The sequence below is a fragment of the Bombus vosnesenskii genome, unplaced genomic scaffold (genome assembly GCF_011952255.1).
Source record: "Bombus vosnesenskii isolate JDL3184/JDL3185 unplaced genomic scaffold, Bvos_JDL3184-5_v1.1 scf7180000013352, whole genome shotgun sequence".
In the NCBI taxonomy this organism is placed as follows: Eukaryota; Metazoa; Arthropoda; class Insecta; order Hymenoptera; family Apidae; genus Bombus; species Bombus vosnesenskii.
In genome coordinates, this window is record NW_022882988.1 from 363,328 (window position 1) to 389,422 (window position 26,095).

At 45.0% G+C, this 26,095-nt stretch overlaps 1 protein-coding gene and 1 long non-coding RNA gene across 2 annotated transcripts in view; both read left to right on the forward strand.

The window, feature by feature from the left end:
• LOC117236755 (dentin sialophosphoprotein) overlaps positions 1-26,095 on the forward strand; it is a 148,819-nt gene that overhangs the window by 47,436 nt on the left and 75,288 nt on the right. The window lies entirely within an intron of this gene.
• Positions 15,429-26,095, forward strand: part of LOC117236756 — a 36,737-nt gene continuing 26,070 nt past the window's right edge. The window contains exons 1-2 of the long non-coding RNA XR_004493905.1: positions 15,429-15,841; positions 25,137-25,176. This is a non-coding gene — a long non-coding RNA (uncharacterized LOC117236756). The remainder of the gene's footprint in view (positions 15,842-25,136; positions 25,177-26,095) is intronic.

Sequence of the window (26,095 nt, forward strand, 5' to 3'; positions counted from 1 at the left end):
GCTTGTTATTGTCGATTTTCAACGATCGAGGTTACTCGTGCTTTCGAGAAAACGATATTTAACCGCTTCTTACCTTCGGCAAGTTCGTTGACTCTTACCGCGTTGGCAAAATTTTCACGACTGTTACATGAAATCGGTCCACGCATATTCTTTCGGCGCGCGAAATACAGAAGGACAGTTTTGCTTGAAAATTTCTCATCTGCCGTCTGCGCTGTTCGTACTTGCACGCTTCAAGTACAGCTATGAACGATTCGGCCGAAATATTAGGTTGTCCGGAAAGTGTCTTTCTCTCGCAAACGTGTTTTTTTCACAACAGTGCACCTTCGTATAAACGCGAAACCAAGTCTGTGAAACGTCGCGGTGTTTATCTCGACAGAATAAAATGGATCGTACGTAATTCGACGAAATAATATAAAACAAAAGACGTCCGTCAATTATTTCCTCATAAAACGAAAGAAACCTTTCGGACAACCTAATAGTTGTACGATACGTCGAATATTACGTGGAACGTGATATTTGAAATCAGGCGTTGCTGACACGCTTGTTATTCGCGAAAATCATTCTCACATATACGTACATCGAATACCGTAATTAACGAAACGTGCAAGTATTGTGTGTTTCGTATCGGTACCTCCTTCTCTTACGTATCCGGTGTCCGTTTCTCTTAAAACACCTGTGACACCGTTCGATTTCTCGGTCTTGTCGCTGTCGGTTTCTAAGGATCAAGATTACCCGTGCTTGGCAAAGGCGACGTTCTTGTCTTCCTCGCGAGTCGATTAACTTTGTCCTTCTCCGAGGGGAGAATTCCGGTCTGCTTGCGTTATGCAAATTCGACGGAAGATCGTATCGCTGAAATTTGAAGCGACGCGATGGCGTGCTCTTAGATGGGACGATTTTTTTTTTGACGGATTTCACTGACACAGGAAGTTCGACGACTCGAAAATTCGGAGAACCTCGAAATATTTGCGGCAATGCGGTTTTACCGACGTCGATAACGAAATTGCTTTTATTCCTTTTATTGCTAATTTATTTATACAAACGATGTAACTTTTTACAAAGATTCTTTTCCGCGAGAACGTAGAGCGTGGAAACTCTGTTTGCATATCTTGCGGAGTCGCGTAAATATAGCCGAGAAAATAAAATCTCGAAATGTTTCGTCCCTGTGAACCATTTGTTTATCGGAACAGGAAATTATTTGATTATCGGCGTCGCTTCAACCACGTTTCCGCAAAGTTTCAAATCCCTCGGAATTTATTTAAACGTCACAACCTGATATCCTACGCTTTGTATCGCGTTATGTACCCTATGATCGACACTTGCGTCTTTTTAAAGTTAGAAGAAACTGGGTTAGTAGACGCTCTTGTTTTCTTCTTTTCCATGCTGCATTTCTTAACAGCGATCTTAGATCTATCGACCCTATCGTTAGAATACGCAGCTTTGCCAATAACGTGACCGATCGAGTTGATCTCTTCTGTGGGTCGACCGATAAACGCGGACGAGCCACTATGAAACTGATCTACTGTTAAAACGCGTTGTACTCGTTCTTCTGCCTGTACTTTCGTATCTGTATCTCGTTGAATCGATCCGCTGTTTCTCTCTATTTGTTTCGTAACGCAGGCCACCGACCCGTTAACCGAATAAACAAATAAAGGAATTCTCGACTTGTCGAAGTTCCCTTGCGAGTCACGTTTCAAACGAGCGCGTCTCAGTTGCGCGGAAAAAACGGTTGCATGTTACCGTGGCGATAAAAACGAGTCGGTTGCGCGGTCGAGTGGACGCGTTGCACCGGTACTCGATAATATATCGAGCTGGTTAATCGTTTTCAATTAATCGCCAGGTAATTTCGTAATTGGGCGAGTCGATAAACGGCAGGCAAGAAACCGGTAAGATTTATGTATGCGCGTTGCCCGTGTCAAGGTGTACGGGACGCGCGTCAAACTCCACGACGATCCCCTTCTCGTTCTCGTAAATTACTTTCCCAGCGTATGCCTTAATTGAGGCGCGACGCTCCCGTTGGTCGAAAAACGCGAAAACCAGCGGTGTTTGCGAATCACGTAGAGCGCGTCATTGCCGCGTTCAGAGGAAGCCCCGTCGCGTCAAAGAGAAGGAAAATTCAATTTTCCCCGTCGGCGCAACGGCTTTGTAGGGAAAACCGAACGCCACGCGGCCGGAAAAATAGGCAGGCCAACGTGGGATAAAACGATTCGTGGAAATTTTATCGATTCCCGCAGTATTCCGCCGATCGTTCGAGTAGAAGCTCGATAACGCGAGCGTCGATTCGACGGACGTCTGCGAAAAATGACGTAACGAATTTCCTTTGAAGCGTCGGACGACTTGGATCTTTCAACCGACCATTCTATCGACGTAGCGCTAAATAAATCGTGTAATACCTGTGGGACTTACAGATTCCTCGTAGGTAGGTTAAAAGTAACGTTAAATGATATTTGCGATAAAGGGTTCGCGCATTTCTCATCTGCGTACGTGTAATAAAACAGTGGAGACAAGTTGTGTCCCTGCATCGAATAGAAAAAGTAAACTAATTTTTGGAATTTTTGTCCGGTCGATCGCGTCTTATCGATCGAAAACTATCGAACGAATTTTGTTAAAGTGGTCACCACTTCTAAGAAAACTCTACATCTGGTCTTTTTAGTTTTCTCAAGCACCGAAGCCATCGACAGCGTGTAGACTGCGACGAAGACAGACCATAAACAATAGACACGCGACGTTGGCTTCGGGGTTTTTCAGTTATTCGGTAACACAGCTATCGTGCGGATCTGGACCAGCTCAAATTGTATTCTTACTTATAATTACACTTCTATTTAAATATATTTTCTGCCTTACAATTTATCCACGAGTTTTCTCTCTTTACACATCGAATAACCTCAACAAATTTTAATGGGGTTTTCTCTGTCATTATAGCTTAGCGCGTTTAGAAGACAAGAAATAGAGTATGTTACATCTAGATCCGTTTTACAGAAGCCGAGAAATAGCCTGGCATTTCAGTCGAATGCGTTTGCGCGTTTGGTTACAAGTTAAGTTTACGTTGGGTTCGTTCCGAGATGATACAATTCCTTTCGTAATAAAAGATACGATAAAAATTCGTTCTGTTTAAAAATTGTTCCCCATATATTGTTAGTTCAGGCCGCCTATCGTACACTGCTATTTTTCTGGCATTTTTGCGCAGCATTCTTTCTACGTGAAATTATCGTTCTCTCCGTTGACAGACGCGGAACACACTTTGGACGAATGCGATGACAGTCGTTCTCAATCACTGCGCGTCGTCGGCTGGTGACGCGAAGGCGACGTTAGTCGACGAGACGAGAGGCGTAGCGATTTGTAGACACAGAACGAACGGGAACCCCGACGGAATCACGGGGAATAAAAGAAGGAGGGTCGGTGTCGGTTATTGCGCGCGGGGGTACGTTTTATGGGATGTAACGACTCAGGGGATGTACTTAGGGGCCTCTCCTCGTCTAGATGTTATCTAAACCGGCCGCTTCCTGGCGTGCTTCGTTTCCGTACGCACGCGAGCCGAAATTAAAGGAGGACCGACCTTCTTCTCGTTAATTGCTTTCTCATGATCGCGTTCGCAGCTCGTCCATCGGAACGATATGCAAATCGAGGGTCTCGTGTGGAAAAGCATCCTCGATTTTCGTATCGATCGACCATCGTCGAACAAATAAATTTTTATTTTTCTCCGAGAAGGTGGAAAAAGTATCTTTCGTTGCTATACACGGCGGATCTCGATCTTTGTTCTTTAACAAAATATTCGTTATCGTGCATGTTATTCGTCGTACCTATTTGCATTTTTATGTTGCAATTTCATTTTTCTTTTAGCAGGTGAAAGAAATTTTTACGCTTCGAGACTGTCGCGTCTGTGTCGTACGTGTTGTATGAAACATTCCGAAATGCGATTAGCGCTGTAACCAGATACAACCGTCGCGATTATATTGGTAACATTTGGATTTTATCTCCATTTAGTTTCTGTTTTATTTATCTTGTTTAGAAAAATTAGAGTTCGCGTAGACACTGGCGTTGTCCGGTTACGAGTACGTCTGCACCTATTCGGTCGTTTACTTGCATGGCGTTTTGCGTTTACGTTTCGTTACACTATGTTTCGCGGGCGAAGGGAGCTCGATCAGATCGCAGTTAAGATAGCTGCAGGAATTTTTGCCGCGCCCCTTATTTGCATCATGAAACGACCGCAATACGTCTCAATTGTACTCGAGAGGACGCCCTGGAAAAGCGATTTCCACGAAACGCGTTTTTCAAGGCGAAATCTCGTTTCGACGAAACGCTGGAACCGGCCGTGTCACACCAACTATTTTTACACGCCATCCTAGAGAATTTCTAGTTTGCCACGTAAGCGGAGAGACGAGGCCTCCCTGTTTTCCCAATGCACGAGCTTTCGTGACGCGTACCTTCCGCACGGCTCGATAGCGTTCGATTCGTATCGGCTACGTTCGTTTCCCCGGAAATATAGCGACGACGCGGGTACGTTTCGACCCTCGGAGGATGGCCCGCTCCACCCCTTGTATAAATAAAGTCGTAAAAACAATTTACTAGGTCCCTGTCTCTGGAACGTGTCTTTATTAGAAGCGAGGATGGGGAAGAAGAGAGAACAGAGTTTATGGATTTTGAGGTACAGTTGCCCATTAACCCGAGTCCTAAGTAATCGGACAAAATTCCTGATTTATTGTTCTATCTACGTACAGGGTGTATAGTACATACTCGAAGGTAAGAAACATTTATCTTCGATAGGACTATAAAATCTGCGCTAATTTACATACGTGTGAATTATTATCGTTGAAGCGATTCTTTCGATATGCGAGAAGAATATAGAAAGATCATTCGCGTGTTAAAGATCCCGCTGAATCGAAAAATCGAAAAGAACATCGTGTTATATCTAGCAATTTATATAAGGCAGCAGGTTGTAAGATGTCGACGCAGATATCGCTTTAATACGATGTTTTAGCGCGTGGCGTTTCGTTCGCCAGCATTCCGGTTCGCTCAGGTGTGCCCCTAAGAAGCGAACTGGAATGTCGACGAAACGTCGGAACAAGGCGTAACACGCTATTAAAAGCACGATCGGTGCCCGCACAGCCACAAACACGTCAAATATGGGCTTATCGTACTCTTTCCCCTATCATCTTCCTTCGATTTCCAATAAGCACAAAGAAATAGCTTGATCCGGCTAGCACCTGCAGTCGAGACACTGTGCACCGCCACGTTTACCCGTTGCAAATCCAATATCGTGAAAGGACGAAGAAAGTTTGCCGGCGGGTCAGGTGGCGTATTACTTCGAAAGAGGTAGACGAAGGTCGAGGGAAGCGACTCTCACTCCCTCGCGATATTTCCATATTTCAAGGGATCCAGGCGCGGTAATACCTATCGCGACTAGGTCTCTCGACTTTATTTTCCCTGGGCCTACTCGATATTGCCCGGCAACGGCAGCCTGCCGACGACACGTCGCCGCTTCCCAAACGAGTCTGAAAAACGAGAAAACTTCGATTCCGGGATCCAACAGGAATACCGATGAGAACGCTGCCAACCGACCAAACCAATACCATCTCGCTGTAAATGCCTGCTCGTTCCAGCTTTCGTGTCTCGCGCGTAACGTTAGGATAATGTCCGGCTATTCGCCACCTCCCCTCGACGCAAACTTTGACCCTATCTTGGATACGAGGTTGCCTTGGAATTACCTCTTCCAACAGCGACATTATTATTCCCGTTTCTATCGATATCGTTATTCGCCTTTTCGTCGTTAGGGCGTTCACTTTCATCGTAGTTACGAAACATTTCGATCGCACGGAACGTACGAAATCTGACAAAGCCGTTGGTTCGACGTTTACGTTTCAACGATATTTCGAAACAGCTCTCTTGAAACGTACTTTCGTCTAGCCTGCTAGAGGCAACGATATCTTCTGTGCCGTACCGCGTGTTTCTCGTCGGTAGGAAGCCGTTTCTCGCGATTGCTTATCCTGCACGCGTTAAGGAACGCGATAAACGCTGTTTTCATGAAAATCCGTCACGAGATTTAGCCGGTCAATTAACCCTAATCGAAACACGGTGCATTTTCAGACCGGAACAGCTTGTTATTTCTTGTTGGCGGTCAAACTGGCGGAAAGTTGTTCGCTCGACGCGTTCTCCGTTTTCTTGTCGCGAGGGCGAAACGTCGATCGACTCTTGGTCGATCTTTTCTTTCGTCGAAAAGAAGTATGAAATAATCGGAGACGCTTGTCGATCGCGAACAATGGAGGCAGAAACGAAGAAAGAAACTGGCGTCAGATTTTTCGCTTCGGTAAACGGCGGATGGTCTCGGAAGGGGCCGGCTGTTTCTTTACGGGCAGACGGAAGAGCCCGGCGGCGAAACGCGAGAAAGAGCAGCGAAGAAGGAAAGAGCCTTATCGGCGTTTCTCGAGGAGCCTGTTTCCTCCTCGCTCTCGAGGTAAGCTCTTGTGCAATCTCGTCGACGATGTTCCGCGACCGGTCTTTCTTCTCGCGTCTACTCGTGGCCTATATCCGGATCGAGCGATGTCCAAAAGCTGGAACGACGCCGCGCTCGCGCCCTTTCCTCGTACGTTCGTGTTCCGCGATTTCCCTGGGATCAGCCGTCTTCGCTGAAATTGGAACATCGGACCCTGTATTTCTTTCGCTCGAAAGATTACCACGTTTCCAGGTCCTCGGATGGTTCAAGGTCTCCGGAGATTCGTTAAAGCTGGAAAATTTCTATCGAAGAAACCGGAGCGTATTATATGGTCGAGTCGCGAGACCAGTCGGCCAACTGTAACGTGTTTTATTTTATTACGGGCAATTTAACGTAGATGATATCACGACGATTATTGACGTTATTCGGTGCGATAAATCCGCCTTTATCTGAATTCTATTTACAGGAAGGAAATTTTACTCGATGCTTGATTAAATAACCTCCTGTCGTTCGAATAATCCAGTTATTTGAATGTGAATACAGAAATCGTTGAATCGGGGGAGAATCAGCGAATTCCCATTGCGTCCCTTCGATTCGTCCGAAGAAAAAGATCGAGGACGGTTGAAACGAGCCGGTCGATTTCACTCGGAAGAGGACGCGCGTCGCTGCCAAACCACTCCGAAAATTGGCGAAATTTTTCTCCAGGAAATTTCCACCGTTCCTCTTGCAAATATTCTCGAGATTCTCCTCGAAATCTCCGCGATTCTCGCGTTCGAAGGGAAAAGCGCGCTTCGCGACGCGTGCAAGGGCGTCTGAAACGAGCTATCGATTTCGTCCGCCCCGAAACACGCGGCGAATGTGTCAATTAACGCGAGCGCGGTTTCCATCGCGGTCGCGGCCGGGGCGCGCGGATGAAAGTAAGTCTCTCTCGAGGAAGGAGGATAACGGGTGTCCGCGTGTTCGCGATGTAGTCGGCGGCTCTGGTACACGCGAGAACAGGCGTGACGAGTTTGGGGGGCGGTCGGGACGAGAAGCGGGACGAAGGGGGTGGAGGAGGGCGAACGTTGCTCGGGGTGGTGTACTCAGACGTATCGACCAGGTCGGCCACGGTATTGTGGGTTCTCGACGAGAGTGAGCTGCTGGTGCTGCGTGTGTGTACGTGTACCGGTGGCGTACGTGTGCGAGACACGGAGGGAAATCGCGGGGGAAGGGGATAGGAACCGGGAAAGCAGGAGAAAGGGAGGCAGAGAGGAGAGGCAGAAGAACGATTCAGACAGAGGGAAATAGGGCAGAGAGAGCGAGAGACGATTGGGAACGAGAAGGAGGGACAGGGAGGGCTGGATGGAACGCTGGCGATGTTCGATTCGCTTCCCGCCTCGAGTTCCTAAGCTACTCGCTCTTCCATGGAAGTTTCGCTGGCTTCCAGACGACGAAATTTGCCTTGGAACATAGTCGTGGTGGTTGTTCGAGTCGAATTCTTTCATCGTCGAAAGAATATCCAGAACGGCTGGAAATCTTCGTAATCTACGAATCGAGGAAAGGGGCTAGACACGCGGAAGTGTTTTCCGAGCTACTCGCTTCTATGGAAATTTCGATGGCTTTCGGACAACGAATCTACCTTCGAAATTTCACAGGAATTGGACGAAATAATGGAAATACCTCTTATATGTCGTATATCGTCCGTTATCTCGTTCAACCTCCGTGTACACTCGCGTGTATCACGTACATGACGTATATAGAAGGTGTTTCCATTATTTCGTCCAACCCCGTAGATATGGTAGTTGTCCGAGTCGAATACTTTCGTCATCGGGAAGAATATTTCGAACGACTGGAAATTAATCTACGAACGGAGGAAAAAGGTGAGACACTCGAGACTCTGGTGGGTTGCTAAGTCATTTACGACCATCGTGAAATTTCATCGTGATTCGTACGCGACGAATCTACTTTTGAAACGTACCTGTGCTAGCTCTTCGAATAGAATCGTTCTTCGTCGTAGAAAAGAAAATTTCGCGAAATGTTTCGTGATCTACGTAGCTCCTTCGAGTCGAATCGTTCTATCGTCCAAAGAGTATCACGAACGATTCGAAATTTTCGCCGATCTGCTGTCTAGATGGCGATACAGAGGAGCGTCTCGAGGTCATCGTCACGAAAGGACGATGCACGCGAGGGGTGTGATACGAAGAAGGGAAGAGAACGCGAAAGGTGGTGGCATGGTGGAGAGGATGACAGAGAGGGCCGGTGGTAGAGGCAGAGCAAGAGAGGTGAAAAAAGAAGGAGAAGTACCCTTCAGGCGCTACGTGCGCTACTTTGTCCGTGGAAGGGTGCGGAAGCGAGATATCACGAGGACCCTTTTCCACCTCCGCGCACGCCACCACTCTATCTCTCGCCCCCTTCGCTCCGTGCCCTTCTTCCTTCTTCCCTCCGACCCGTTTTCCACGCTTTTGCGCCACCGTCCAGCCAACCTTCTATCCGACTACACCTCACTGCCTTCGGGGAGACCGAGCCAACTCCACGGATCACCGAGCTTTCCTCGTGAATCTCACCGACGATGCAACCCATTTTCCCTCGGTTCTTGCGTAGCCTGTGTCCGTGGACGAGAGCCGGTCGACAACCTATCGGACAGAGAGACCTCCGATCTGTCGTAAACAATACACGAACACACGTACAGTCACGTTCACCAAGTAATAGAATACATACATCTTGGTTTCGTGCAGCGTGTAATCAGCACTTTATATTATCAAGGAAACGGTTAATTAATTGTGGTGTTCGTACGAGCTAACGATCTAACGTTTTGCACAAATTATCTGCGAGACTTGCAGGAATAATACGATGAATCATAAATTATATGTGTGTTAGTGGTCGCGATATCGATGAAAAACTGGCTCGTTTCTGTCTCATAGCTGTAGAACGAACAACGGTAATAATTTATTATGCAAAACTTGAGCCAAGAATAATACACCGAGACGAAATTGTAAGGAGGATAATTTGTACGGGTTCGACTGTCTGTTCGATTTCGTATAACAGATAATCCCAATTAGATTTTATCGCGTCGTAAGATACCTGTGCCAAGATACCTGGACAAAAATCGAAAGTTTCGTGGTTTTACAGTGAAAAGCCAACGTAGCTACGTACGAACGTGCGTTATATTCGAAGCATCCGAAATGGAAGCAGAAGTCAACGTCCAGCTTCGTGATACCAGTTTGCGATTCCATTAGGAAACGAGTTTCCTCGCGTAAAGAAGGGTTTCGAAGGGTGTGTAGTTAATCCCTGAGAAACTTACATACGCGTCGGAGCCTCGTAAAGGAGTGAATCGTCTACTGTACCGGTCTATCGACGCCATATATTTTCCGAGATTCCGTAAAGAGGAAAAAGTTATTAAAGACTCGATTTATTCAGCGCCTGGAATTAACTCGTACGTATACCGTGCCAGGAAAGTTTTTCTCTCTTTCTCTTTCTTTCTTTTCGACGATAAATAAATCGAGCGGTCGCTAAACAACGCCATTAGCGTCTACGCGTAACGAATGTCGTGGAATATTCTCTCTAGCAGCCGCTTCGTCTCGATTCGCTGTAACGATTCGATGAGAAAAGATTCGCGTTAATTGGCCGTTGCGACGAGCGGAAACGGAATTAATTTCAAGTAACGCGCCTCTCCAGCCTACTTCCGGTTGCGTTGACCCGTTACTCGAGCGATCAGAATGCATTCTTTCCTCGGAAACGATCTAGACGACTCGGCAGCGTAGATTCACCGAAGAAAGTCAACTTCGAACTAACAAATCAGTGTTTTAGAGGTGGCACTGGTCGATTTCTTAGTTTCATCGTACGAGTACACACCAAGATTAATGCAAGAAGGTCTTATCGCAAGAAGGTGACGAACGATAGCAAGCTTAGAGATAAATTTGAATTTATGGAGACGATATCGGTGTAGCTCCCGAACGACACAAACGAAGGCCACTGGCCGAAAACACGATAAGCCACATTTTCTATCTTCCACGGCTTTAAGATTCACCGTGTTGCTGATCGATCGTACTATCGAAATTCTATTTTAACACGCTCGCAGCTCGTTGAAAATGATATAATTATCGTTTGTCTTAATCGTTTTACTTTTGGCTTTTATAAACTTTCGACGGCTATTTCTAAAGCTTACATCCCTGCGCCTAAGAAGTGATTCGTTTCGGCTGGTATGTCGTATCAACATTCTCGTTTGTAATCGTGCGGCGATACTAAAATGAGAAAATGAACAAGAACGTGCATATCGTGTCTTTCCCCAGTGATCTTTAAATGTTAACGACTAGCCAGCGTTTTTCGTGACTCTAATGAACCGCCATGCTCGACGCCCACTGCGTCCGGCCACGAAACTTTCGTTTCCAAGCCCTACGATCTCTCTTTGAATAGAATGACTTTATCAACGCTGGATCGTTGGTCGGTCGATACTTCGCATATTTACCGAGAACGTTGGAATTTTACTTGGCATGTTGATTACGACCAGGGTGACCAGTGAATGATATTAGATACTTGCCAGTAGCGTGAGATATTTAAACGAAAGAAATACGAGCGGGAGTCAGAAGTTGAGCGTACCTTTAAAGATACGAGATTCGTGCAATAACGACTGTATCTTTTACTATGAATTTTTATTCTTACGTACTTTACATATTTTCGATGGATTTTCAGTTGAAAAGTTTAAAAGTCGCGTGTAAAAGTTTCCGAGTAAATTTCGTGCCCTGCAGCTGTATACTCACTTTTGAAATATCTTTACGTTTCCACGTAACCGCGTACTTTGAATATAAAATCGAGAAGAGTCGGAGAAATTAGAGGAGTTTAAGCGGATGGGTCTCAATTTCCGCCGACATCCATCGCGTCTTCTGCCGGAGGCTCAGATTTTAAAAAGTCGTTCCACGATAAAAAGATCCTGCTCCGTGAAAGTCGTTGTGTTCGCTCAGGGCGGTTCGTTACGTGTAATCAGACGTACGCGTCTCGCGGGAATCGTGTCGCTCGATTATTTCGATCACAGCGATCCTAACAATAAGCGAAGCAAAGAGCGTTTAACGAAAGAGTCGCACAGTAGCCACATTGGGATCGATAACGATAATTGAACTAATCGGCTTGCATCGAACTCGCGTACAGCGCGAATTCCAGCGATCGTTTTCCACTTTCTTCGATATCGCGCGACTTGAGCTTTCACGAGTCGCTGAAACGTTTGGCGCGTCGACGCGTCTTTGAGCGGAAACGCGCGACGCTTGCGGGCAACGGCGGCTACGAGAAGAATCGTGGCTCGCTTTTGGGACACATCCCTCGCGGTTACGTTGACGGGGCACGCGAGCACGTACCAGGTGGCTTTGTGGGAGCGTGCACATAAGCGCCACGTCAGCGAGACTAATGATGCGAAAGATGAAAGAAAGGTGATTTATGTCGGGCTGCGAGCGATCCACGGAAAAAAGGGAGGACGAACGAGGGCACTGGCTTGGCGCGGGCCGATCGAACTCGAACAATACCCCGTGTACGCGACGCGGCCTGTTTAACGCGACCCAATTAGAAACTAATTCGTCTGCTCGACGTCGCGTACCTATTAGTCCGGGAATCGAGCGAGGTAGGCAGAGAAAGCTGTGGCGAAACAATGATATTTAAGGGACAACGGCGTGCAATACGCGAAATATAGGTCGATCGAGGTGCGTTTCGCTTGAATTTCATCGTCGATAACTTTCAGACGAGATGAAAGACGACGGTCTTTTTGACACGCGTCGTTTACGTATCGATAGATACTTGGAAATTATACGCGGAATATCATTTCTGAAAGGTGGTACGCCTGCGGACGCGGTACATTTCTCGTTACGTCTTCGCGCGAAATTTAATCGAATACCATCTTTCAGATCGTGCTCGGTTTATCGACGTACGCTTTACTTCGAAGAAAATCCCGTAAGAGGAAGCGTGGTGTAGTTAAATCAGGCGATCTAGGTGGGCAAGATGATATCGTCGACGTAGCTTGCGTAAGATCGCCGTCATCGATGAATTACCTCGATCGACGTTTTAACGATTCTCCCGAACTGTACAACGCTGCATGATTATTTTGCCCTGCATTCGTAGGGGGATCGCCAAAGCGGAACAAAAAGCGATGCATCGTTCCAAAATGGACTGTGAGATGTAAAGTAACTGTATTAGACCCGTGTCGATGAAATGCTCCTGCGGTATCTGGTAATTCTGTAATTTTCGTTTTACCAAAATCCTATCGATTTTTCGTCTTATTCGAACATCCAGGTAAAACGCTGAATTGAATCGAAGAACCGCGGAATATCGTACGAGAAATCGCAAAGAATTACGACGAATAACTGTTACTAATAATATAAACGATAATATTTTTCTTCTTGTTTTTATTTATTAAAATTTACAATCAATTCTCGCATTGAGAATTTTCAGTAATTTTTTCTGGCGTGGCGCAGTGACATGGCTAATTATTTATAATGAGTTAATACTTAATATAGATAAGTATATTTTATAGGTATGTATTATAAATAAGTAGATATTAATTAATTTAGATAACTAATTGAATCTAGCGTTTAGGTCTAGCGTCTCTTCGCTGTGTCTCTTCAGCTTGCGGATCTGGTTCGACGTATCAAGTAGTCCAGTAATTAGGGGGTTTCGATGTTTGTTGACTCTTTTGCTATATCTGTCGCTATATTCTGCTATTTCCTCTTTGACTGTTGATATCTTGAGGTCGCGATGTATTAGTTCGTCGGTGACATACCAGGGTGCATTTATAATGGATCTCAGCGTTTTCGATTGGAAGCGTTGAAGTATTTCAATGCTGGAATTACTTGCTGTTCCCCATAGTTGGATTCCGTAGGTCCAGACAGGTTTCATTACGGTCTTATAGAGCGTAATTTTATTCTGTGTGTTTACTTTGGAGCGTCGGCCCGTTAGCCAATAGAATTTTTTGAGTTTGTTCTTTAGCATAAACGATAATATGAATAATAATTGGTAAATGTCATTGCTCGTTAAACGTTACTTTTTTAATCACCGCTCGTATGGTAGATCGCGCGTCAATTCCGCGAAGCAATTTAAAAATCGTATTTTTCATCCGTACCATCGCACGATTCCGTTTTTAACATTCTTAACGCCTTAGATCCAGCGATCTTTTTCTTTCTCGGCCCGTGTCTTGGCATCTCTCGGACTATGTCAAACAATGGAGTTTCAACAAATGTAATTTCATAGAAGAAAGGCACGAAGCCAAAATTAACTCGCGTCTAAGAGCTAAGAGACGACCCAGTTAGCACGGTGATTGTTCAGCTGGGGAGTTTCAACGAAAGAAAATACGTGTTCTTGCTTCCGGTATAACCCGATGCTATCGAGAGACGCGCTTCGATACCGCGGGAGCGGTCGGAAATCCTAGATTCTCGGCGAGCGAGGCCACCGAGAATGGCAATTAGTTGCAACGATGTCACCGCAGTTACTTAATTAATACACAGGCGGCATTGTCGGCAACGCCCCAGCTTGGCGTGTTTCGCGTGTCGTGACAGCCGCGGCTCGACTCCGACTCCATTACAAAATCGAGCGGTCGAGCTTGAAACGTTCTGGATAATTACCAACGAGTCTGTCCGCTTACTTCTCTGCTCGCAGCGCGGAAATGCGCGCGATTAACGATTTCGCATAGCGGCGACGCGCTTGTCTTTGCAGCGGAACAACGATCGATCGATTTCTTTTGCAACCACCGTGTTGCCGTGTTGGTGAAAAACTGTGACAGCGCGGCAGGATTTTTAAAAATGCATTTGGTGTTTACGTTATAAACGTGTCGCGACTTCTTCTTCCTCGATGATTCAGTCGCGAGCTCTTCCACCGTTTCGTACTTTTACGTAGTTATACTCGTATTGTTGTTTGAAGCAGTTTCTGTTATTTCCGACGTCGTGGCGTGGTTTTCATCGGATATCAGGTTGTCCGAAAAGTGTTTTTCTTTTACAGACAAGTGTTTCTCTTTGTACAAACGTGAGACGTAATCTATCGAACGTTGTGATCTTCATCTTGATGGAACAAAATGGATCGTACGTAATTCGATAAAATAACATAAAACGAAAAATGTTGTGTTTCCATCATTTTCTTATAAAACGAAAGAAACTTTCCAGACGATCTGATACATTCCTCGGTTATCAGGACGCACTTCGAGCGTCGTTTCGAACGAATAGAAAAGACGAAAGAGCTGTTTCGGGAGACTGTAACGAGGAATTAGGTAGATCAAAATGCATTGTCCTTCTTATAGTTTGATCGAACCTTTTTTCCGCTCGTGATTCGCGATAATTAAGCTTCGAGTTCCTCTGGAGCTCGTTTAATTTTGCAAATCGGAGGTCGCGCGTGACAAGGTGCGTATTTCGTTCGCAGCGTTAGAAGTTAATCGGAGGTCGAGTTAACGCCCACAAATCGCATCGTTGCGTATGCTTCTCGTAGCGCGACGCGATGTCTTACTTTGAATAGCGCGCGTGTGCCGTGCATTAATCGCGGAAAACTTGCCACTCGTTATTTACTGTGCCACTCTCGAACAATGCTCGCTTACGAATAGTAAAGTGGAAGTTGCGAATAAGAAGAATCCGCAGGGATCGATTCGCGGTCCATGCGAGACGCACGAGTTTGTTCTACTTTTCTCCGTGCGCTTCGACAACGTGTCTTCCTTGTTTCACTGTCTATCGGTTGGCCTGAAAAATCATATATCGTTGGGAAACGACACTGTGACCACAATGAACGATTATTTTATCGTCGTAATCGTTGTTTAAATTATCCTATCGCTGGTTATTTTTCAAGGAAGTTGCGTATACCCGATCTATTTATAACGTACACAGAGCTTAACGAAGTATAATAATTGGTTCACGATGATTCAGTAAACACACGAGACAAAGCGGTTCTTCCGCTTACAGTTTACTCGAAATATTTTGCCAAGAAAGCAATTATTTTTTCTCCTTAGTCATCGACCGAGGTCAACGCGAATTGGTCGCCCGAACGCGCATCAGTCACAAGTCAGCATGCATAAGTCACGGCACACTTACAATTAGTACACTCAGGATAGACGTACGTACATGTACATACAGCACCGGTTATAACTTGTCGTTAGTAACAGGTGGTTTCGGCCGGTGCCACCTGTAATTACCGGTTGCGAGCAACCGATAACGATTAAGGCCGGCCAGGCCGGGTCAGCTGCGACCCTCTGCGACTTACCTGCATGCGAACGGTGACAAGATACAACGGCGCGGCGTGCACGCACGATCGCTCGCGACGATACGTCGTTAATCGAGATGTCGGCCTACGCGATACGACTTCTCGTTTGTAAAGCGCGGACGAACGACACGGCCGGGTGCACCTTGTGCCTTGTCGATCGTCTGCCAGTGCGCCGTGAACTTTTTTTTCCAGTCGTCGATCGCGCTGCATGGAGGACACGCGTTGGTAAGTTCACCAGGATAGTAATTACTTTTTGCCGCGCTTCTTGTTCCGCGGAACGTCTTAATTCTATTAGGTAACCGGTTTGTAGATGGGCGTGTGAGAAGAATTTTTACGAGGGAGAACTACCAAATTTTTCCTCCGTATGATTATGGATCATCGTCGTTCGATCAAATTACGAATTGCGTCTTGGTCGATTTGTACGTCATTCGGGTTACGATTAAACGTATCGTCGTGCGATTCATAGTAACCGTTAGACCGTGGATTTTTACGCGCTTGTGGGCAATTTGTAGAAAAGAAAGTGCGCAGAATGCAATGCGACACTACGTGGAAATACGTCAAATGTTGGAAGCAAAGTACTCTTTGCACAGTTTTCCAAGTTCCAGTTTCTAAGCTACTTATATTTAAAAAAATACGTATTTGCATATCTAGAAATTCCTTAGCTTTAAATTATCTTATCGGTGATATCGGCAATATATAAAAACCCTATTATATCTTCTTTTCATACTTGCTTAGTACGAAACTGCGTACTTTCGAACAAATTGCCAATTTTTCGTAACATCGAGTCAAGTTCTCATTTGTATCGCAAGAAAGTTTAAACGTTCGGCCAAAGTATCACTCGTATGGTAGATTAGACTTGTAACAAGTACCTCGGAACTTTTTCGCATTTTCTTTATAAAGCGCAAAGAAATGAAAACTGAAACACCCGTAATGCCGATCGCGTTAACGAAAAACTACATTGCCGGCCTAGTGTATATTTTCTTTAAAAAAAAATAAAAAAAAAATAAAAACCGATATTTTAGATTCTAGGAAGCTTTCGTTCATAACCTTGACAGTCGGATATGGAGCGAATAGCAGAACGTGGAATTTTGGCAGAAATCGATTCGCTTAAAATCGACGAACGAGCGAGGGAGCATCGACGGTCACCGGCAAATTGGCAATATGTTGGCGAGTCATCGTTCATCGCGATTCACTCGTCGTGATTGTCTATTTATAGCCGCTGGTTCCCATCGATTCGCGAGCGTATCGCCAGACCGAAAGATACTCGTTTTTCCGTGAAAAACGTACAGGCTAGAACAGGTTGGTCACCGTGGGATTTACCGTTATCGTCATTTCGATTCGCGACGTTAGTCGTTTTAGGCATTTCCGATCGGAAGACGAGTCTCCGCCATCGTAGTCACTCGTCGTTTTACTGTTAGCCAATCGTATACAGTATACATAGTCATCAGGGAAAACAAAGGCTGCGGTGCCGACTACACTCATTGCGAATGATCGCCGCGACGTCGTCGCGGATACGTACTCCTCTGCATTCGTCTGGCTCCTTTTCTTACCGTTTCTCCGCGAGCGGAACTCCTTTTCCTCGAATTCTTCGAGGACTCGCGATCTCCCGGTTTTGCGCGTCTGCTCACGTACCGCTTTGTTGCCTGCTTTTCGTAGTCGTTCGAAGCGTCGATAGATCATCGATCGAAGGAAAGAGATCGACGCGGTGGCTCCTTCTTTAACGTATAGATGATGCAGAAGATAAATGGAATTTTATTGTTCGAATGGCTAGGCGATTACCAGACTGCGGATTTGCAATTGCGTATTTTGATAGACAGAACCGAAGAGATAGAGTCTACGTAGAAATTTTTGTTTCATCCTCGAAAAAATTGTATTTCGTTTCGTTTGCTGTATCGTAGTCCTCGCCTTTCCGCTTAGGATGGCTCCCGGCTTACGCTGTTATATCACGCAGCAAGAATTGCATTACGTACACCACTTTGGCTATTTTGATCTTCTACGTATGTGTCATTTTTTTTTTTTTTTAATTTTACACCTTGAGCTTCATTCTAAATCCATACAAATCCTAGCGATTAGAATCGAACGTCTGGAAAAAGAAAATTAGTTATTTCATAAATTAGACATAAATTAAACATAAATAAATAGACGTAAATTTCAAAGAGATGCGTAAAAGATTGCAATATTTAGCGCCTCTTTCGTTACTCTGTAATTGATCGATGACTTCCGAGCAGTTGAAATATCGATCGGCCGGTTCTGCGTCCGAAAGTTGGATATTTCTTTACCTTGAAAATCCTATGCGAATATTTGTAGCACTGCAAGGTTGATCGAGGATAGCGGAAGTGGAAGCTGGTCTCCTGGCGTAGTTCTCGCACGATCAGTTTCCTACTGTTGGCCATTCTTCCGATGAATCTGCATGACAAAGGCGGCTAAATTAACCGAACCTCTTATCACGACCATCTTTGTTCCGGCACTCTTTTCTTCTTTTCGTTTCGACCGTATCCTGCGCGAATTAATATCCAAAAATTATCATAATTTATTATCTCGCGTTGCACGAGGAGCAACGTTGGTGGACCCGTTCCGCTAACAGGCGTTTTGCGCTCCTGTATTTACATATTTATACTCGATTTCTGAGAGACACGCGAAGAAAAAACAGCCTACGGTGGTGAAGAAACGCGGATGACGAAACAGGAAGGAAGCGAGGAAGGAAGGAAGGAAGGAAGGAAGGAAGGGAAAAAGGAAAGGAGGCTTAAGACTTCGAGGGTGGTTTTACGCGTCGTTTCTCTCACCTTCCATTCGCTGCAGACTAGAGGGTGTCTCTGAATAATTTACCAATCCCTTTTGCCTTAATTTCACGCGAAAGCTTTCTCCTCCCTTTTGTTTCGGTCGCCATTGCCTTCGTCTTCCTTTTTTTCCAAGAGCTGGAAAGTTTGTCGACGCGAATACACCGTTTAGGTCAGGGTCTCGCAACTTTTCTGCGACTGCCACGCTCTTTTACGACAGACAAATAACCCGCGAATCTATTCGCCATATATGAAAGGAAATTTTAAAGAGATCGCTTAAAAAATAAAAGAGTATCTCAAGATGTAGCGCGTCGAAGCTTTCAGCTCTTATACATTTGCGAGTTATCGAGTATAAAATAGAAACTCTACACACAGTCCGATTATAAGTATAGAGAATAGAATAGATAAACTTTATCTCATTTACGTTCCATTCGTGTATTTTATGTTATCTCGAGTTCAATTTACGCGTAATAAAATATTCTACTATGTCGATCTTACATTTATGAAAGAAAAATAGATCGGACTTTTCAAGTCAACGTAAACAACGCTGTTTCTTTATACGATTCTTCCTTTGGTATACTTCGTTCCTCCTCGTATCAACCACTATACGTAAAAATTACAAATTTCTACTCGATTTTATCCTCGCGAGATGCAACGTGTAATTGCGTGTAATCTCGTATTCGATTTACTTCGAAAGAGAAATTTCGCGATTGCAAGTTCGCGACGTTTAGGAATCGATGCGATTTAAGTGGTTATTTCATCACGTGGATGACGAATGCGTGTATGAAATAATGGTTTCGCCGAGTCGACCTTCTCGACGCTCGTCATCGAGCACTCTCTCGACGCGGAACCAAGGAACCGTGACCATAATTTTCAAGCTGCCAACAATGCCGATCATCGGCCGCCTTGAGAACGTTCCAGATACCTCGATCGAAAAGCCAACGTAAAATCTGTCTATATGATCGTTTGGATTCGTCGCTTCGGTATGTTACGCGCGGAATGCACGTTGTCTCGATGGTTTCGTTAATTGGCTCGAGTTCGATCGTTACGGAATCGAGTCCGAGGATTTCCTTATTTATACGAGATTTTTTTGCTCGTTCGTGCCCGTTCGCGAAACAATGCCTCCGCGAAGGCCGCCGGTTATGCAAACGCGTTTGCACTTTTTGCCACTGACGTTCGTGACGTTTCGCAGCGATGCCGCGAACTATTATGTAAAAATGGCCTTGGACGAGTGCAGAGGTTTAATTCACGCTTCGCGTCGCGTGGTAACACGTTACTGACCCGTTTCTCTCTTGTCTTCTTTTTTCCTTTCGATAGCTTCTCGGCCTTTTTAGATACTTTCCAGTCTGTGCAATCGTGGAAACACGATTCAGCGCAGTCGATATTGTGCAAAGTTGCCGGTTTCCATGTAAACCATACATATATATATATATTACCTTTCATAAACAATCGTATAATTGATGGATGTGTAGTAACGGTTTTTTTCTAGTAACGATACAACGTATTGATAATTAGGAGCGGCATTCGTTACTTTTTTTACCCGATTATAAATGTAAATTACCTATCAATACGTTTTTGCATTTTTTTTGTAGATATACTGTTACTCGTATTTGATATTCTAATATCGCTGCTCGCATTAAACGTTGGAATCTTTCCTATCAATCTTTTATCTTTTTAATTTGATTTATTACGCGCACCGTTAGAGCGACATGATTCATATACGAATTGTCGCAAGGCATGTACATTCCGACGATCATTTTTGCTCGAAACGACCAAGTATCCGGTGCCTTATGAACGGGAATGTACGTATGACACCGTAGAGAATCAATTGTTTTAAAAGATCATTCGTCTTCTATCGCCTGTCGCATGGTTGTTCACGAGTAGCGATAGGCGTATCTATCGTTGCACGTTCAGCATAAGTGAAAACGTGCAGCGGATGGTGATATCCGCGTACACGTGGTTCGCGCGAGCCACGTGTGCTACGACGAAGCGGGTGCAGGTAACACGTCATGACGTGATTCAGTGTACGCCACGAGACTGTGAGAAGAAACGTTCTCCCTCTGCCGAGGCGTCATTAGGCACAAGGCTAGAGTAAACGCGAGTCGTTGCACAAAGGCAGCCAGTGATGGAAAGCGAGGAAGAACGTTCAAGTAAGAGACAGAGAGAGAGAGAGAAAGAGAGAGAAAGGAGTAGCGCGTAGAGATAGCAGCGCACGGTATTGACAGCTCGTTTGCTAGCTGATAACGAGCTAGACAACGAGAAGGACGAACGCGTCCTATTTTTCCGTCAGAAACTTTCGCTCTACCGTTCGTCGCTCTTCTTCGTTTTCCACTAAAATCTAGCGAGCGATTAAATCTTAATTCACCGAGCGATCGAGGTCTTCTAATGGCATTTTACTTGCGTTCCTCGTTCGTAAATGTCTTACCTCAGTTTCTTTTATGAATCCATCGCGCCGTTCTACGATCTTGATGTTATTTTTCGGCAATATTTTATCAAGAGATAATACAGACGTAGATAAATCAAAACGTACGTATAGACATATGAAGGTATCGAGATGACGAAACAAAAGATTTCAGATGATTTCGTCGACCGTTTTTTCATCTCAGAGTCTGGTATTTCCATACTTTGGATAAACGAGATTGATAAAGACGAGAGCAGAGGTGGATGCAAGCGTTCAGATGATTTTAGACTATGCGCTATGCTTTCGCTGACTCGTCCTTGGAACAACTTTATCGATATTATTCGTTAACAAATGTCGCTTATACCGTCCAAAAGCAACATCGAAATCGCAGGGCGACGATAACAAATTCACGAAGGCAACTAGATTCGTAAGATGTTTAGGCAACGTCCGCAAACGCGTCAGTGCCCCGATACTTATCGATTCTTGGATGTCCTAGAACAGTTATTATAGTGGCGTGAAAACTGGAAAAAGTAGAAAATTAATAAAGTTTCAAGATATTTTATTTTGTATTTTAAAACACGCAATACGTTCTTGAAAGTTTCTTACGGTAAGTGTTGGAATATTTTTGCGAGTCACTGTGTAGATATATTAAAAAAAGAGACACGCGCGTCGAAGTCGATCCGCACGTTCGTCGCAACGGTGGATCGACACCACGAGCCTCGCGAAATGCCGAGGCCGCGTATCGAGTAACTCGCCACTCGGTTTTCTCGCACACCGCTGACATCGAGAGTTAATAACACGGAACGCAAGATCGCCAGGCTAACGTAAATGGCGAGAGAGGAGAGCGTTCTCCGTTTGACGCTGATGCTGGGATCCGTTCAAGCCACGTTTACATAAGGCGACTGTAGTCGAATCGACTAGGTCGTTCGATCAGAAATAGAAGAAACGGCTATTTCTGATCGAACGATTACATGTCCTTTCAACTTGTTTGATACCGCGTTTACGCGCCTCCATCGAACCAGTCGTTCGAACGATACTTCTAAACCAGGTTTTCTAACAGGTTCTTTTCTTGAACAGGTGTAAGCTTCGATATACGTTTGAACAGCGAAGTTAGGAATTAAAGCACCGATCGAGGCGGTCAAGCTCAAAGTCGTGCTTGTACGTACGCATAGAAACACTTGGAATTTCGAGTTGCAAAAGTGGTTTATCGTAACATACGAAATTTCCTTACGATATTCGTACCTCCTCGAGAGCGAAGCTTGGAACAGAAAAAGTTACTCAACGTTTTCGACTTAGTTTTGCACGTAGAATCACAGCCCGGTCGATCGACCGCGTGATACGAACGTACGCAAATGCAACGATCCGACGATATTTGGTAGCACCGCGTGCCTTTGGCGAAAATGCGCGAGAAACGATGGTTCGCCTGCACCAACCCTAACGTTCGACTCTCGCGCTTTGCTCGATCGACAAATCCTGTTGGATCGAATAAACGCGACATTAATCAAGCTGCAACCTTCTGCAGCAGCTAGAGCAGCGCACCTGTTGCAGTAAGACGTCATTTCGACTACGTTCTGCTTTTTAATGGACGTCCGCGTCTTCGTGACAGGGGTGTGCTACCCTAGCCCCTTGTCATCCCCTCTAGAAGGTTACTCGTGGACGACGCCATCCAGCGAAAGGATACGATTTATCAATTGCGCGTCGAGGAAGCGACTCGTCTCGTTTCATCGCGATAGGATCCCTGTGATTCTCAGAGTCTGATCGTTATCGCGAAATTCGTAATTAGCGTCTCTCTTCTCACAGTCTAATTATTTTATATCGCCGGTGTACCATTATGCGGTGTATCGTATACAGCGCGACGATAAGCATCGAAACGCGGACGAACGTTATTGAAAACGCGGCTAAAAATTCAACGGAGAAACCCAGCGATAAGTCTAACGGCGCCACGTTGAAAATTGCAGCTCGCTCGTCGAGATTTAGAGACGCTGTCAGCCGTGGAAATGTAAACGTAGGAAGCAGCGACAGAATACAGCCACTTCTGGCACTTAGCGAAATTAGGCCCGCGAAAGTTTCGACGATTCGTACGACGACAGCCGGAAACGAACTTCGCCGGAGCGGAACTTTCGTTTTACCTCGAACCACTCCCAAGGGAAAACGTTGCAAAAGGACCGGCTTTCGTTTCGCGCGGATCACATCGAAACCGTGTTGTTCGTTTAAGGGAATTGCGTATACGACGAACGATCTGCCGCGACTCTTCCATCGGTGAAGCAGATGAGGTCGGCTGACGAGCGTGCACTGGCGAATTTCGTCAGCGGACGAAAGAGAACGCGATGGAAGCGTAGGTTTCGGCTACGAAGGTAGGGCTCGAGGAAATTGGAAAATTGCGCGAGATCTCGCGCGGGTGGTACCTAGGAAGCGACAAACGCTCGCGCTTCCTGGCACTTGGTGGAATTAGGCTTGCGAAACGCGCAGCCTACTTGAAATCAGCATAAACGAGCGTACCACTCTCGTCCCTCGGTTCTTCCTTCCGCCGAACCACAGTGGGGAGAGATATCTGTGGCATTGATGCGCGCGTGTCTAATGGGTGAAAATGCTTCAACGATCGATCCGCTTTCGTTAGAAATTTTCCTACTTGTCCTGTTCCTTTCTTTTTCTTTTTCTTCTTTTTTTTCTTTTTGAAAATTCTTTGGAAGTTTGATCGTTCGATGCGATGAAACTATCGCGATTTTATTCGCGGGTTGGCCTATTTTAACGTAATATAATTAGAGAATTAATCGATAACGAAGACAGGTGGTGGTCTTATTGGCAAACGTGAAATAACGTATATATATAGCTCCTGTTCGAAAACCATAGAACACTCTTTACCTTTTAAACGGAGCTTCGATATTTAATAGAAATGACGAGCTTCGAAGATCAGCTCTCTTACTCTTGTACAATGGAAAATATTTTCTTTGTCGTATAAAGTACCGAGTTAAACGAGACGTTCGTTTATAACCGCTAACGATTACCTGCTACGTTTTACCTTTTTATTTCTTCCTTTTACCGGTGCTTGTAGGATTATTAGACCGCGGATGTTGATACATTTCCAGGAAATTTAAACGTGCAAAAATACACAGCATGAAAGAATACGCGAATCGCTGGAAATAAAGTTATAACGTTTAGAGGATAAAGGAAAGGGTTGCTTAGGTTCCATTTCCTTGGGTGTAATAATAAAAGCGTGAATATGCATAAAAATGCACGATGCAGTCATTACGTATGGCATGAAAGGGTTCATGCTCGTTAATTAAGAAATAAGCAAATAATTTCCATACTCGTTAAAACGAGGGAACTCATCGGAATTTCACGCGTCCCCGACACACGCGAAAAATGCAACGCGTGTTAGTCGGTGGACGACAGGGTCACGGTATTGTTCTGGCGCTAGAACGTCGAGGGTTAGCGCAAGGGAACGCTATCGACGCGTCGCATCGCGACTCGATGACAAGGCTACGCGAATACGGTTTCCTTTGCTAGAAAATTCCACGGTGAGCGATTCAGCCTGTGTCGAGGCTTCTCTCGTCAAGGATTCGCGTGTCCTTGGCGCGTTTGATATTTTTTCACGCCAAGCGAGACTAATCTGCGAGTCTTTCAAGTTCTTCGATCTCGATCGATCTTCGTCGATCGTTTGTTAACGAGAGCCTTCAACGTAATAGCCGTAGGTGCGTTACATGATGCTTGCTGCAAGTAACGACTGCGTATAATTTTTCTAATTAGTCCAGGAAAACGATAATTCTTCTTAATGAATCACGTTACGGAAAGAACGCATTAATTAGAGGAGAAGTTTCTTGGAATATAATTTTTGTTCGTTCGAACTCGTCTCTTCGAGAAAATCGAGTCTGTACGCGATTAATTGGATACGCGTACGCACTGCGAATTTTCCAATTCGATTTCCCCCAACGAGATACTTTAAACGTATTACTCAAATTTATTACCGTTATTATTTCACACGGAACAATCGTACCGTAGATCGAGTTTGACGTTTCCTCGAACACGCGTGTATCGAAGGACGCGTGTTTCCTTGAAAACGAGGCTTCATATTGCTAAATCTCGTTCCACATTTTTGACACGAACTTCTCTACGTGCAGTAACTTCCTGTTCCTTGTATCTACAACACGTTCTTTCCACAGCTCGTGTTCTATTCGTCTTATTAGACGCTATCGTCTCGAGAGACGGGAAATTTTTCCGCACCGTTTTACGATTATTTGAAGATAATTTCAAGCGACACGTTACATGTTAATGTTACATATTATACCTCGCCTCGGCTCGACGATCTTTTAATAATACTCTTTCATTTTGATTTCCGTTGCAGGTATGTAACTACGTGATCGATGTCAACCAGTTACCTTTACGTAAGTAATCATGGTCACGGACGTGCTTTTTATCGATTGCTCCTCCCCCCCCCTTTTTCCCTTCTTTCCCTGTCTCGCGCTACAAACGAGCTTGTCGGATGCTTTTTATCGTATCCGTTTATCAACGCGATAATTACATTCCACGATCTCCACTCTTCTGAACAAATCATATCGTTGCGCATCTCGCCAACTTTTTTTCACTTTCGCAGCTATCGTTTCTTCGAACGATTACCGTGATATACGAGCAGCATCGTGAAAGTGTTCGAGCGCTTGCCACAGAGTCTTTTTTACGAGTACGTTACGCGAGGCTTTTTCAAGTTTTTTTTTTTAATATTCTAACGAGACAAGAAGCTTCAACTTTGACTCGGTAAGATAACGAGACACGGAAGATGTTTCAACGGTTAATTATACTTCGATATCTCGGATAATGTGAGATATTAGGAATTAACGTCTCGTGCATCCGACGAGTAGCTTGGAACGTGACATAATTCGTTTCAGATGATAAAATCAAACGACGATTTACTTTAGTTAATACGTAAAATATTTCTTATCGACCCACCCTGTATTATACAAGTTCGATTCCAAATTTTACCGATACTAATCGTGTTAACAACGCGTGAAAACACCATCTGTACGAGATACGGGACTTGGCGTGGAAGAAAGGGTTAATAAGCTTTGTGGGGTGGCTGAGACGTTGGTCGATGAGATCGTAAATCGGCACTCGTCGCATGGCCCGTCCATGGGGTATGCCGAGTCCCAAGAGGCGTGTACGAAAATAAAACTGGCCGTATTTCGTGCTAGCTCGACACGTCCTCCACGTGGGGCCAGTTTTCTCGCAGTCGGTTGAACGAACAGACGCCCGTCGTCTTTGCTCCTCTTTCGTCATCGATCATCTATCGATGATCGTCCCCGATCGGTG